Below are 14,935 nucleotides of genomic sequence, written 5' to 3' on the forward strand. Positions count from 1 at the left end.
AAGACGCGCGTCGCAACAACCGCGTCCGCCGGAGCGGACGCTGGCTGAAAAAACAGATACACGGCCGTAGCCCGAAGACCTTGTCACCTCCCCCATGTGCTGAGCCGGAGCCGGATAGGCGCGTAACTATCTAAAAGTCTTGCATTCGCCCCTCTGTGCAGCTAGCGAGATTTGCTTCGAGTACGCGATTCCTTAATTTTCAGCCTCTAAGAGACACCGCCATTCGGGCAAATGTCAACCTGACAATCGGGGTGCAATAGCTAAGGATAATTTTTCTGAAGTTGCCGATACACACAAAGCAAAGTAACAAAAGTCATGGAACGGTACTATAAAATTCGTCGTTAACCGTGTATATTTTCCCTGCGCGAAATTTTTCCCTCTAGTGAATAAATTCGAGCCTTAGAAAAATTAAAGAGTTCAGAAAAGAAAAATAAAAGCCTTAACTATGGTGCAATAAATGTGCGCTCTATTTTTCATTTGTGAATACTGGAGTACAAACGCATGCATTATTGGGCTACCGAATGTTTCCACGAAATCTATTTCCTGGGACGCCGTACGCAAGATTGCGTACAGATACTCGCACGAAATTCCATGGGAAAATTACAGATCCAAACTAAGGATTCCCATTGTGGAGTTGCACGGAAACCAAAGCTTACATTTTTAAGCGCGCTCTCGTTTACGGTCTATTCACGGCGACAAAAACATCGCATAGGTTGAGGCCCCTGTATCATTTCTGAAGTTCGCAGTACAAAAAGTATGTTCCATCTGGTATGAAAAGCATTGAATGCTCGGTTTATGTTATGTGCTATCGTTTCTTCCTTTTTTTCGGCTCCTTTGACTGTCCACGGGTCTGTTCCACATAAAAGAATTTTGCTTGATTCAGTGTTACGAGATTCATAACGTCCACGTAGTGCTGCATTCTTCACACATTTGTTTGTTTTACAATTGTTTATCCTTCGTTGTTTTAATGCGTCAATTCTCTTTCTTCTTGTGGATAGCTGCCGCGACGTTTGGAAGAAGCGACCCGCGATTATTAGTTCTGTAATGCACCTCCACTCCAAACAGCAATCCCTAAAATTTAGTTTTCAGGGCTGGTTAGTAAAAAGAAAACTCGACAATATGCTTCTGATTTGTCTGGATGCTTTTGCGTGCGTCAGCGAGCGAGCGGGTGAGCCAGTGAGTGAGTGAAAGAGTGAGCGAGTGAGTGAGAGTGAGAGTGAAAGAGGGAGAGGGTGAGAGAGAGAGATAGTGAGTGAGTGAGTGAGTGAGAGGTAGTAAGAGTGGGAGTGAGAGAGAGTGAGAGAGAATGGGTGAGTGAGTGAGTGAGTGAGTGAGTGAGTGAGTGAGTGAGTGAGTGAGTGAGTGAATTGGGAGTGAGGGAGTGAGTGAGTGAGTGAGTGAGTGAGTGAATTGGGAGTGAGTGAGTGAGTGAGTGAGTGAGTGAGTGAGTGAGTGAGTGAGTGAGTGAGTGAGTGAGTGAGTGAGTGAGTGAGTGAGTGAGTGAGTGAGTGAGTGAGTGAGTGAGTGAGTGAGTGAGTGAGTGAGTGAGTGAGTGAGTGAGTGAGTGCGGTGAACGAGTCAGCGAACAAACAGAAAAGCTTTGTGCTATCTTTTATTCCAGTTTGAACTGGATATCACTAAAGAGTATCATTTTCCTACACGAGCTAGGCACGATCCATGGAAAAACAGTACGCAAATGAAAGCTTTTGGTAGAAAAATTAAGAAAATGAAAGTTGAAAGAAGCCGCATCGGTTACTCATGCAGACATTGTACATGTCAGAGTTAAGTTCTCTCAGGAAAAAAAAAACTCCGGGAGAAGGCCGCCCTTGCACACTTCGTCTAAGTGCACATTGCAAAACGTTCCCAGTGCGCTGACTTTGACGCCGAGGTCATCTTAGGAAACGGACACCGAGATGCGCTAGTACCATCTCGTTGCTCAGTTCACTGTCCCGTGACTCTGACTCTAAACGGATATTGCGACTACGATTGGAGATGTTTCTCAGAATAGCCTTGTTTGAAGCTATTCCTCCTGCAGTAGCGTCAACAGAAAACGAAAATAAAGGAAAAACAGCATGGGGTGGCGTGTGCACTGTTTCCTATCTTGAGCACGTTCTTCTTTCCTTAGCATGTGAAAACAGCTAATACACAATTTTTTTTTTCGGTTAGCTTGCAGCGGCTTTTTTCCTTGTCTTGCCGTTCCTAGTCATTGATGGTATGCACTGGAGAAAGTTATTGAGTTTATTTTTCTTTTTACGTTCAAAAACTCGTCCTTTATCTGGCTTATTTAAAAAAAAATACAAAGATCGAATTTTTCACTTCGAAATAAACTCACTAGAAGAGTTGAAAAGGTTGCGAAAATCATGAGGCAGTACTTTCAAATCTGGCTTTTTTGAAAAGCAAGATATCATCTTCCGTTGTAGAACCAAACCAGTACAAAGAACGCGTCGCACGGATCTCTGCCCATTTCATTACGTCTGCATCTTTCAAGATGAAACCAGCGTAGATAGCGCTCTCATCCTTTACTTGGGAATATGGATGCCTGCGCAATTTTCCAAACTGCCTGAAAATGCACGAGCGATGTATAATCGGTCGTTGCACTTATACACATTCGAGCCTTTCTCTAAAATTCTGCGTGACTCAGGGGTGAGAAATATGGCGTGCCGATAAGTTACTTTGTGCAATTAGACTTGGAGTACTTCTCAAGAATTCAGACCCGCTGAATGAAGTCTTTGCAGCCTGAACAGGAACGAGAATGTACATAAAGTACGAACCGTTCTTACCAAACTGCGGTTGGCACACAGAGGCTGTGAAAAGGAGGGGGGATTCATTAAGAAGATGACGACGACAAAGCGAATGCTCTTTCGCTCACGCCGAAGACAATCACCTCTTAATCCTATAAGAAAGCGCCACGAAATTCGCCGTTCTGAATACGCGCACCTGCATTAGCGGCTTCTTGGGCTTAAATCAAAGTGTGGAAATGTAGTAAGTCTTAGCTCCCAATGGAAATGACGTTCAGCTTGCGTAAAATAGAGACATCTGCTGCAAGGAGACGGGCGACCAAAAGAAGGGGGATGTTTTGGTCGGCGGGTGCTGCGCAGCCTAAATATTAGAGTTATAACGAGGCTTCGACCGGCGCTTATCCCATCCTAGCCAATGGGGATTCACAGCGATGTCGCAATAATTGCTGCCGCTTAGAAGCCCGAGTCCATGAGCTTAGTCGAAAAGCGGCAATAAATGTTCTTTTTCAGCGCAGGGGGAATCGTCGACGTCGGATTGAGGTACCCTCTCTGTTTCATAAGCACGAGCGTGCGTGCGTGCGTGCGCGCGCGCGTGCGTGCGTGCGTGCGTGCGTGCGTGCGTGCATGTGTCTGGGCGTGCGTCTGCGTGCGCGCGTGCGTGTGTCCGCGTCTGCGTGTACGTGTGCGCGCGCGCACGCGCGTCCATACGACCAACGGAGTTGTGGATAAGAACGAAAACACAACTCGTAAAAATATCAATATTTCAGCGCGCACTTGCACAGACATTATTTAGCGTTTATAAGCTATACGCGTAGTCCTCTGGATTTTGTTCTGGGCCATATAACATTGTTGCTTTTTTGACAGTTTCCTCCTACAGTGCGAAGAAAACTGGTCCTACGCTGTATCTCTGAAGATCGTCAGGGGTGCTATAGAGCCCCATTGCACAGCTTGGCAGTGAACCGTTTGGACTGTATAGATTTGACTGCTCCTAGCATACGCACTACGTGACCACGTTTTAAAACCTGCGCGCTTGTCTTCATTCTGTTATTAATTTACATTCGTGTCTCACTAATAAAAAGAGCGTTAAAGCAACAGCTTTTTGAACTAATGTAAGAAACTCCTTCAGATTCCCGACACGGTGCAGAAAACGCATTCATGTGCTTTTTTTAAGTGTTCTTCTAAAACAGAAGTTCAGGCATTACGGGAGCGGAATTGAGTCTAGTCCTGCAAAGTGTGGCGCGGGTGCTTCATTTGCGCTGCTACGCCAAACAGCGCTGGGCCAGCGTGGGAGTTTTCAAGAGCACGCTTTATCTGTCCGTTGAACTGGGCACCGGCGCTCCCGAGAACGAGTCCGCCCTCGAGTCCACGGGTGTGCCCGCGCATATAGCGAGGACAAAGGATTCAACTCCCGCTGGTCGAGAGGATCCAGGAGGTGCTATGGAGTGTTTGTTGTGTAGTTTCTGTTGTGCAGTTTCTGAAGAGCGCCGTTTATGAACACACTCGTCACGCCTGCCTGACTATAAAAGCCGCGTCATTCTCTGACGTCGGACGTATACAAGAGTGCCTATACTTTCCGAATTTTTGCTCATTTCACACTTGTGTACCATTGTAATTAATTTACGCAGCATGGAGTCGCACGTGGAACGGGTTGAGTTTGTGATGCTTCCACAGCGTTCCCGTATATATGCAAATCTAAAATTTAAACAGCGCATTGCTTCTTTTTGTCATGAAATATTACGAAAGGCATTAGCTACTAATTTACTGACTTGGTTACAGGTCATGTGCGAAATTTCAGATATCGCCCAAGAGGCTTATTCTATGCTAAGCATGAGCACAGCACACTACAGTAAACTAGCAGCGATTTCAACTGTAACTTTAGTGAATTTAGTTCATTTTCTTATCAAGCTTGGTTTTTTTCTTTCGATGGTTCAGAGTACCTAACGTTTTTCTATATAATTCATTGATGGACTATTTGGTTATTTTATGCTGATTTTAATTTTCATATTATTTATTTATGTCAACCATTTCATTATCCCTGCCCCCTCTCACCGGTTATCAAAACCCTCACTGGAAACTTGTTAACAGTAAGAACAACTAAATCAACTAAAAAAAAGATAGCCAATAACAACTTTTAAAGTGGGATTTCTCCAAGTGGCACTGCTTTCTGGGACAATGAGGTGCAAATTAGACGCTGTTATTCGCTTACGAAGGCCGAACAAGAAATATCAGTGCTAGAGAACAGGTTCGCGCATCAAGAACTACTCATTCATATCCCCGTTCGCCTTGATGGGGCACTGAACGTGTGCCCGAAATCATTGACGATTTTAGTGAAGTCTTGAAAGACCCTCGTAGGATGGCTCTTCATTTGCACACAGCTTCGTTTTCTAAGTGTCCTGAGCGTATCTTGAAAAGAGAGAAAGACTGGGGGAGGCTGCTCGCCTGTTCTTGTTCAAATTAGATTGGAAGGAAGACGGCATCTAACGTATGCTATCTTTCTGTTTCCGCAACAGTTTTTTTTTTTTTTTTAAGATTAAACCCTGCGTTGAGAGTGAACCCTGTCAATTCAAATAGGTGCGAACCGAGCGATTAGTGCCCAATGTGTGAAGGTGTCAATGCAGTTTGCATAAGTTTTACATGCCCTTTGGCGAAACGGCGAATGAGAGTTATTCATAACAAAAGATAAAAACATACGTTAGTAAAAGTATTACTCAAGCTCATACGCAAAGAAATAATAAAAATGCAAAAATACGTTGCCTACACCGAGACAAAAACCATAAAAGCGCAATACAAAGGAAAATACACGAGCAGTAAAGGAGGAAGTATTTGTGCAACGTGCAGAAGCAAGCACGAATTGAATAAAAATGCAGCGCATACGAGGTCGTCGAAGTTATTATAGTGAACAAGTAGATTACTACCGAGGGAGGAACATCTTGACACCCGGCAATCGAATTCACGACTCAATATAAGGCTGTTAAGAAGGAGCAGTCCGTACGACAAGAAAAGGCGAGGAAATCTGAGCGTGGGAGACATCGGGTTATGTGCTTCGTGCGTATTCAGACATAGCCTCAGGCGAACGTGGCCCTTGGTGACAATCACCAGTGCGATATTGATTGAAGCCGGCTCAAAATTTCTCCCCACCAAATCGAAGCATACGATTTCTTTTTGTGTTCTCTGAGAGCCCTTCAGAGCTGCTACGGATTTTCATAAAGGAGTTGGGAAGATCGGAAGCAAATTCCTGAAGCAGCAGTACTTGTCTGATCTGTTGTCTTCGCAACTAGCGGCTCATTCGAGGTTCATACAAGAGCACGAAAACGCATATGAGCTGCTTACTACCAAAACCAAGTTATGCGATGTTCTGCTGCTTTTCGAGAACAGCGTGGTGTTCTGTACCACTACAACCAGCTGCTAGTTTTTATAAAAAATGTTTACCAAGATTCCAGGTCCGAGTAAGGTCTATCGCAGATATTAATATATTGTTACGTTGTAGAAGCCGCAGAATGAGGCGTGATGAGAGACGTTGATGAGATTATTAATGGCCGCTGGCATGGCCCGAGCGGCTCCGTTCGGCGCCACTGCCCGCTTCGTCATCTTCTCTCCGTGAAAATATTTCAAGTCTAGTCTACATGCACAACAACAAAATGTGAATATCGAAGTTTCCTTGTCAAAAAAAGGTGATTTTTGCCCGGTTAATATTTCGCTAGAGCCGCAGCACAAGAGTGCGCGTTGTCAGGCAAGTCGATCGTACATCGTTAAGTAAGGGACTGCGCAACACAAACATGGACGTGAAGAGCACCAGGGCAGACGCAGTTTCGCGCCTGATTTTATTCAGAAGAAAAGAAAAAAGCAGCAGTGTTTCTCATATCTCGAGTCATCGTAAGCAACATCATCAGCCTGACTAGATCCACTGCAGGGCAAAGGCCTCTTCCATGTCTCCCCAGTGAAATGAGGCAAATCCCCAGGAGCGCTAGATTTCCGCCTGTCTGGATTAAGGCGAGGATATCAGCTGCCAAAGCTTCCGAGGCGGTCTGCACCAATTATAAGTCTACCTTTGCTTGCCACTAGAATTCAAGGAGAAATTCCTATGCTATTATGCTTTTATGTTTCTATGCAATTTGTTTCCTACGAGGTGCTTTTTCATCGTAAACCAACTGCAGGTTCCTCACGCCCCTCGCCGTGATTGCCAACATAATGTCGGTGGTCATCTACTCTCTTGCCTTTCCTGATATAAAAGAACGTGGCTTAGTGCAGCAAAATTGCAAAAAGAAAAAAAGTGTACGAGCAGCGAACGGCCGAAAAGTCCCTCCCTTCGTTCGCCCGTTCTTGTGTTTCAGTCTTTCATCCCATTACGGGTGGTTCTTCGTCATAATGGCTCAGTGAGCGTTACTAATCAAGAAAGCCATAATATTTCCGCGTTGTTTTTTTTTTCTTCAGAAACCACAAGAGAAAGCCGTATTCACAAAAGTATGTTCGAGAAACAGGAGAAAAAAAACATATACATACATATACAAAAATATACTGCTTCATGGTGATCCGGAAATTGTATCCGTTGCCCGTGCTTTGCCAAGGCTGCCCGTGCGCAGTTGCGAGCACTGCTGAGCAGAAAACGCAAGTAAATCGTCAGACACTAGGGACCTACATCGTTAGTTTAGCCTGTTCTACGGCTATTTTTACCCCAGCATACTACTGCACACTAGCTAACAACTAGGAAGTGGTAAAGCAGCGGGTTTGCGGAATTCTCATGCGCTAGACTGAAATAAGAAGAGTACATCTTTTCGCCATGCTTTGCCAAGGATGAGGAAATTTGCTTTTTGTTGTATGCAGCAGGAGTGACCTTTTGTTCAGCAGGGTTGTTGGATGAAGGATTTAATTACTTGTTAAATTCTGCAGATAAGGCTAAGGAATCATTTGTAGCCTATCTAGCTATGGGTGACCAAAAGCTGACTTTCGTGTACAGATGACATCTAACCGCGCTTTTTATGAGGGGGCCGCAAGAATCTCGAAATATTCAGCGCTGCAAACAAGCTTGCTCGTAGAACTAAACAAGCACTGCATAAAAGCTTTAAGGCTACATGGAATGTGGCTGCCGTCGCATGTGCCACCCATTTTATTGAAAGGGCTGAAGTTCCTTCGTCGATGCAGAGGAGCTCCAGCACTATATCTCGAGAACTAGACTTTCAACTTTACGAACTGCTGGGTCGTTTCCGGTTTAGAGTTCCAACTCACCAGGGCGGTTCGCCATGACCGTATATAGATTTCAATGAATGCTTCTTTACCCAAGCAAAATACCATTTACGTTTTCAGCACCACATACTCGACCCATCCGTGTACCATCTTCCAAACTCACTTTAGTTTGATGTCTCCTTTCTCAAAGACATACCGACAGGGTTCTGCAAAAAGCCGCACCGTGTATTGCTTTCTGTACCGGTATCCCATTTTCATTCGCTATTCAGTGCCTTCTTCGCCTTTGTTTCTTTAGTTTTTCTTCATTTTCTCTGAGAAATGCTTCTTCGATTGCTCCTTGCCACATTTTTATTTCTTCTTTGGAATAGATTCACCATCATTTATCCGCTCGCGGTAGAATCCACCTTCACTCGCTGTCTGAGTTTTGCTTGCAGTGGCATGCGAACACGAACGCTTCTAGTCAAGCTTGCCAACATTCGGTATCGCTTCGAAGTATATTTCGCCGCTTGCTACAGCCTTCAAAGGATGTTCAAGCCTTGCCTGGGCCGGCCGTCTCTAAGACTGTGCTATAATTATTCAGCTTTTTAATAATTAGTTACTGATAGACGTCTGATAAAAAGTAGGACTAGTCCCTAGTTCAGCACCGGTATTGCTTTGATGCAGCCGTACTTCTCTGAATGTTTATCCAGGAGCCATTACACCTTTTTAAAACTTACACTCTTCCTCGTATTCGCTTTACGCCCGCCCGTCCCCGCAATTACATTCCTGCTCGTTCGTGGCTATTTCTTTTGCATATAAAGGTGTAGTCGCAAGTTTTATCCCGTGTGTTTCTAGGGATCAGCTCTATTGTCCATGTGCCCGTTCAGTCGTCTTGGTTAGGAAAGCATTGGAAATAATAATGTCTCAAAATACTGGCACACCTCATTTTTTTGTTCCTGAACGTAACCTCTTTCTTTCCAGCTGCTTGACCACAAAACCTACCTTTAATTTTTCAAGCGTCTTAGGGAGCGTCTTGCACAGCAGTTAATAAAAAAATCAAAGCACTTTTAACAGATAGAACCAATGTAATGTAATGACAAATATCTATAAACTGTAACTGATGATATTTCACGCAAATAATATCACTTTATGTTTATTTACATGGCACTGATAACTATCTCAACCATTTTAAGATACAAAATAAATAATCACTTCTGTTGGGGTTGGCTTCAGCGTAACGGAATGCAGAGGGAGGTTGTAGGCTGGTGGGAGAAATCTTCTACTCAGGCGTTATCTAGCAAGCCACTGTTAAAGATATCTTATCTCTTTGCAATAGCGGGCCTCGCAGCCAGGATTTTAATAGGAGAGGCTGCTAAGTGTACTTCTTCGTTCTGAGGTTTCTGTTCGGGTTTTCCAATGATTTTTTCCGGAATTTCGTTGCGAAGCCACCACTTGACTATTACTGGAACTAAGAGCGAGCACGTAATGTGGTGTTGAGGAGCTTTACGCTTAAAAGTTTTTCCAGTTTCTCTTGTCTACCTTTAGCGCTTTCACGTTATTCCCTTAGTTTTCTGCACTTTCTGACACGTCGTATTTTTTTCTGTCAACACCTCCTGTCTCGGAAAGAAGAAAATAAATCAAATCGATTGAAAGTAAAATCGAAACGTCATTAAATATGTTTTCAGTGACTTCGCACAAGTACAACAAACACCGCGTCGATATCGTCGACAGCAGCGTTGAGTATATTTTCTAAATATGCTCCTGAGCTGTTCCCTTGGGCTTCCAGAGTTTTCTTGGCATGCTCCTCTCGTCAGAGATTGTTTTCCGTAAACAACACTCGCACTCATTTCCTGCTCTTCCTTGATTAAGACCATGGCCGTCGTGTTTCTTTTTCAGGTAACACGCGTTCTTGGTCTTTACTATAAATACTAGAAGCTTTCGTTTGCTTCATGACAAGATCCTGTGCAAGCTAATTTGCTCAAGCTATTTCAGACACGAGGCTGAAAAACTTCCAACTATGCCCCACTCACGCAGTGATTGCTTAGCTAGCAGCAAAATTTCGAGACTTCTAGGTAAATGTCAAATGAAGAAGCACTCACGTAATGAAGAAGCACTTAACTCACGTAATGTCTCAGTTAAGCTGATGTTGAGTTTTTATTCGAACAAAAAAAAAGCGTTGTCGGCTAAGTCGATGAAAGCGCAATACTATTCCTGACCGTCTGTCAGCTTTCTATGAGAGGTTACAGATCACACAGCACGCCTAAAAAGAAAAGTTTCAGTGCGCACACACACACACACACACACACACACACACACACACACACACACACACACACACACACACACACACACACACACACACACACACACACACACACACACACACACACACACACACACACACACACACACACACACACACACACACACACACACACACACACACACACACACACACACACACACACACACACACACACACACACACACACACACACACACACACACACACACACACACACACACACACACACACACACACACACACACACACACACACACACACACACACACACACACACACACACACACACACACACACACACACACACACACACACACACACACACACACACACACACACACACACACACACACACACACACACACACACACACACACACACACACACACACACACACACACACACACACACACACACGCACGCACGCACACACGCACACACGCACACGCACACGCACACGCACGCACACACACGCACACGCACGCACACACACGCACACACACGCGCACACACGCACACACACGCACACACACACACATATGTACGTAAATGTGAACTATATGCAGGAAATATAAGCAGCGTAATTGAACAAAATAAAAACAGCAAACACTGCAGTAGTAAGCAGTTTGGCGATGAAAACGTTATTCAGCAAGAAACAAATCAAGACGTTTCTTGTAAACTTCAGAAGGGTTGTTATCAGACTGGTTTCCATGGAACTCTCGATTGCTACCAGAAAACACCAATTTTCGTGGGGCAACATTTGAGCCCGGATTTCATTTCATGTTCTTTCGTGCGCGGCTATAGTGAAGTGTGATATTTTTTGCCAACAACGGCGTTCGAATGAGGGATTTACCATCGATTCCCCCTCCGTACGTAAGGATAACAATATAACAGAGTCATGCTTTTCAAGCAAAGAGAACCTTCAATGCTATAGAGATTACAGGTAGCTTCCATCGGTCACCTCTCGACAGTGATTAGTCCAACCTACGGTACAGTATTCGACAATAATGCTGGCGATATTCATAGTTTAATACACTGCAGACAGGAAAATACAAAGCGAGTAAGTGCGAGCACTTACTCGCAGACGAGTCGCAAAAGTCTTTCGCATTCAAAGAAGCGCCATTTGAATGCAGTTTTCTAACTCGAAAATGAATAAATCACAGAAAGAAAACAAAGCCTCCTCATCGTACATCTCAACCCTAAAAATGTGCGATAAAAAAGCCTTCCTCACCGTTATCGTACATCTCAACCCTAAAAATCTGCGATAAAAAAGCCTTCCTCACCGTTGTTCATGTGCACAAGAATTGTTACATAGCTTTTTCTCATAAATAGTTGATCTCTTTTTCACTGAACATTGCTCATGGTTAGCTTATGCATATGTCTTTGTTATTGCAAACGTGGAAAGCTTCTGAAATTTAACATGCCAACAGATGTTTGCCGAGGATAGTGGTATTAGAGAATTGAGGAGGGTGCATTCACCTATTTGCGATGGGAGAGTAGAATCGAGTTAAAAAAAAAAGAAAACATGTTGCGAGCCAGTGCTTGCGCTGTGTGCTCTTTGTTTGTCGTGTCTGAATGCGCTGTATTCAGCAACGAAAGAGGACCGTCTTACCTAAATGGCAGCTTTTATTTGATGGTCATACTATAGGTTGACACTCGTGGCCAGGAGGCAGGTGTTTACTGCAGAAAGAGCGAATATTCTCAAGAAATATATATTGATGCGGGTAGACGACGACGACAAAGAGCGATGGCACGAGTGCGAAGAGTAGAAGACGACAACGAAGTTCGGACTGTGTTCTCGGTGCTGCTCGCAGCTGTTCTTCTCTATTTGTAAATATCTGTAAATATATTCTTTCCCGCAACATATTTGGTGGAGGTGCGGATTTCCCCTACGTCTACCGACGACGGAGCTCCGCAGCGGCCGCCAGTTGCCTGCACTCATCACAACCGCTTGAAATACTGACTCCCAATGAAATATACAGAACGTACCCAATGACATCACGCTCCACATTAGACGTCCTATTATTGTAATACACGTTTCGGTGCGCACTTCACAGCAAAATTGACGGAAAAACGACAGCATATCGGCCAAAATATCACACCGTTCTGCCCATCGCATTGAGCCAATATTTTCTCGAAAACATCATCAAATTAAGCGGTGCAAGGTCCAAATTAAGCAGAACACGAAAGACGTTTAAGCGGTGCTGTGTAGATGCACGTATGCAATGCTTCGTGGATACTCAAGCGGGACGCAGTTTAAAATCAAGTGTAAGAAACTTCACTTTTGAGGACCTAACTACCGCTTCTTGGTGTGCTCACGATCGCCGTCCTGTCCTAAAATAAATGAACAACGTGGACTCTTAACGTTCGCTACAGAAGAAAGGGAATGGGTGTTTCATGGTACTCCGAGTATGTGGTGAAATGGTGTGGATTCGGTTCCTGAAGAACAGTCTCCTATCTATGGCTGAAATTGTTCTGTGCATGTGTGCGTCACCTCCCGTGAGTACGCTCATCTCATGCAGCTGTTCATGCGCCTAAATCATGCTTCTTGTCCTCATGCGTCGCGCGCAGTTTTTGGTGCTGGAGTTTATTAGGCCCCCATTGATCAACCGTTTCAGAAAGCAAGGTGACCATTGCAGAGGTAAAGACAGTTTTCTATGATGCAGACTCTGCAATAAACAAATGAGGTGAAATGTCAAGCTTGAAGGATCTAATGAAACGGCCATCATCGAAACACCATGTTAAACGCCATGAAAGGTGCCACTTAAGGACCTGTGCGTGTTCCACTCACTTAAGGTCCTGTCGGTGTTCCACATGAAAAATTTTCATTGTAGGCAGTCGACAGATGGTCTTTGAACGTTTGATAAGTGTTTCCACTTCCTCGTATTGATCTTACACTATCTTGAAATTCAGTCTTCCGTCAATCGCAAGTCACCTACGCTCAACGTCATTTTCTTACCAAATTTTAGGCCCGGAAACGAGATTTTACCGTTGTTCTTCTCTTGCAGGGCGCATGAGATGAATTGTGCTGGTTACCTTCGAGCAAAGGGCAGTCAGTGTTTTCGCTGAAACAAACTTGGGAGTTCCGACGCTCAAATCAAATCGGTGGGCATTTAGTGATTAAATGCCACATCGCATCAATAAAGGCAAACAACGGGTGTGCCAATTTCCGGTCACATTACGGTTAGTGCCGCAGTGGAGCTTGCCGCTGAGTGCTTACTGTCTTCTGAGCTCATCAGAATTTTCATACGAAGTGTATGTCTTTCGTCTCTTTCGCTTTGTGCAGTACTAGTATAGAAAAAGAAATACCTCCAGGTCGCTTCGCCTTCCCCACGAAGCAATCCAAACAAGAGTCTGCATTTGGTTCGTCGGAGCTTTTCATGCTTCGAGGTAACGGAAGGAAGTGTCTGGAATCCCCTCTCACGGTTAACAAAAAAATGAGGCTCGCTCAAACTGCACGCTGTCGAGATGCATTTACGGCCTCCCAATTTCCGGGGCTGTAAACTTCATCAAATGCAGTAACACGAACGAACCAGGCAGGTACCACCACACACTCAAAACATGAAAATTCCTGCTGGCTTACCCAAGACATCACACATATTATAGCAAACAGAGTGTTTGCAGAGCAGCGAAATGTTTTTTTTTAATTGTACGCACCATTAGTTACACCAGTCGAACACGGGACAGGTTGTCGAATGATCATGGAAGACAGTTGGGCTAGTTGGTGTGAATTCGTTAGTGACTGCGACATTGCAACTAGCGTGGAAAGCACAAGGACAGCGACAAAAGGAACCGACGGGACAACACGCTAGCTTTCATGGAAGACAGTTGGGCTAGTTGGTGTGAATTCGTTAGTGACTGCGACATTGCAACTAGCGTGGAAAGCACAAGGACAGCGACAAAAGGAACCGACGGGACAACACGCTAGTCATGGAAGACAGTTGGGCTAGTTGGTGTGAATTCGTTAGTGACTGCGACATTGCAACTAGCGTGGAAAGCACAAGGACAGCGACAAAAGGAACCGACGGGACAACACGCTAGCTTTCATGGAAGACAGTTGGGCTAGTTGGTGTGAATTCGTTAGTGACTGCGACATTGCAACTAGCGTGGAAAGCACAAGGACAGCGACAAAAGGAACCGACGGGACAACGCGCTAGCGTGTTGTCCCGTCGGTTCCTTTTGTCGCTGTCCTTGTGCTTTCCACGCTAGTTGCAATGTCGCGAAAGGTTGTCGAATGGGTAGATTCAGAAAGACACAGAACTGACGCTGACTACTTGTTCCCGCCGTAGGCGCTGATGCCCAGGTCAAACAGAGTCGTGTTCATTGTTTCGCGCAGACCGCGTCACGTCGGCTATAATAACCTAGGGGTGAACTCTCGGAACTGCAGGGTAAATTATGGGAATATATTTTTAGCTCTACATAGCACTTAATGTCGCGTTCACTGCGTGCCCGTGGATATTAGCATAACAATGCTATTTCACAATGCGTAGAAGAATGAGTATTGGCCCATGTCAGCGTTGTTACAACTGTTTCAATCTCAGGCCTCAACATAATGAGAATACGGCAATGAGAAGCCGATATTGATCGAGAAAACTTTCTGTTCTCTGGGAATACTCAAACTGAAGCGGGGTACGTCAATACGGTAATTACCAAAAAAATTGTGATCGAATACTTCTGGCAGCCAGCTGAATGGTGAGCTCTCCAACGTAGTTTAAACAGACGCCGTTTTTAT

Source organism: Amblyomma mixtum, chromosome 6 (assembly GCF_055824585.1).
Source record: "Amblyomma mixtum isolate Tamu chromosome 6, ASM5582458v1, whole genome shotgun sequence".
Lineage (NCBI taxonomy): Eukaryota > Metazoa > Arthropoda > Arachnida > Ixodida > Ixodidae > Amblyomma > Amblyomma mixtum.